This window comes from Arachis duranensis, chromosome 6 (genome assembly GCF_000817695.3).
Source record: "Arachis duranensis cultivar V14167 chromosome 6, aradu.V14167.gnm2.J7QH, whole genome shotgun sequence".
NCBI classification, from domain to species: domain Eukaryota; kingdom Viridiplantae; phylum Streptophyta; class Magnoliopsida; order Fabales; family Fabaceae; genus Arachis; species Arachis duranensis.
In genome coordinates, this window is record NC_029777.3 from 23,626,867 (window position 1) to 23,628,394 (window position 1,528).

Genomic DNA, 1,528 nt, shown 5'->3' on the forward strand with positions numbered 1-1,528 from the left:
TGGATTCTATTCCGGCCTGATTGAGAACCGACAGATGAATTCCGCGTGCTGTGAGCATATGCAATCGTTTTCACTGAGAGGATGGGAGGTAGCCATTGACAACGGTGAAACCCTACATACAGCTTGCCATGGAAGGAACTGTGCGTGTTTGATGAAGAAGACAGTAGGAAAGCAGAGATTCAGAGGACAGAGCATCTCCAAAACCTCAACCTATTCTCCATTACTGCAAAACAAGTAACCATTTCATGTTCTTTAGCTTTTCACAATCAATCCTGATAATTTCTGATATCCTGACTAAGATTTACATTATGCTTCAAGCCGACAATCTCCGTGGGATCGACCCTTGCTCACGCAAGGTATTACTTGGACGACCCAGTGCACTTGCTGGTTAGTTGTGCGGAGTTGCAAAAGTGTGATTGCAATTTCGTGCACCATGGCTCTTTGCACATGAAGAAGATACTAGAGGAAACCACTGAGCTTATTGAGTTTGTTGCTATCAACCAATACTTATATTCCTCCAACAGGAATCCTATGAACTCTAAGATCTCTCAAAAGAGAGGCATTTTGGAAGAGGAAGCTGTTGATGCTCTTCTTGCTCAGAACAAGCTTTTGTCTCAGCAAATAAATATAATTACTCAACGATTGAGTGAAATGCAAGTTTCAGCTATCAACACCCAGAATATACCTCAAGAGGTTCCTTATGACATGATAGGTAATTTTATACAAAATGAGAATTATGATTATGCTCAATCTTCTTCTAAACAGGTCAATTACATGGGGAGTGCTTTTAGAAACCCCAATAATGATCCAAACTCTAAGACCAACAATCAGGGGTGGAGAAATTGCCCAAATTTTGGGTGGAGAGAGCAACCTCAGAGGCCACAGAATTTTAATAATAATTCTCAAGGCAGTTTTCAACAGAATAATTTTAAAAACCACCAGTTTCAGTCATCTCAGCAAGCAACTTGACGAATGGATTTCTATCGGTAAAGAAATTCACAAGAATACAATCGCGTTGTAAGTATAGTTTCTAAACCAACAGAGAATCCTTTCCTACAAAAGTTTGGTTGTCACAAGCAACAAAACCCAATAAAATTTATAACTGAAGTATTCAAACCTCAGGTCATCTTCTCAAGAAATTACAGGGAAGTATGATTTATTATTGGTTATGGAAAACAATATTTTTGGGTTTTTGAAAGGTTGAACAGGGAAAATAAATTGCAGGAAAAATAAATTAATAACTAGAAAAACTCTTGACAAGATATGAAAACTGGACGTCCTATCCTAGTTATCCTTATCAATTATGATGAGAATTGGATTTTGCTCCCACCTTATTAACCTCTGACTATGAAAGTAGTTAAGTGGATGAATCAATTTGACTCCTCAGATCCTAGTCAATTCCTAAGAAAGGACTAGAGTTATTGGAATTCAAATTAATTAGCAAAGATAACAATTATCAATCACAATGAGTTTGATAACTCAAGTGTCTCCAATTAATCAATTCATCAATTAAAGCCAATAATATAAA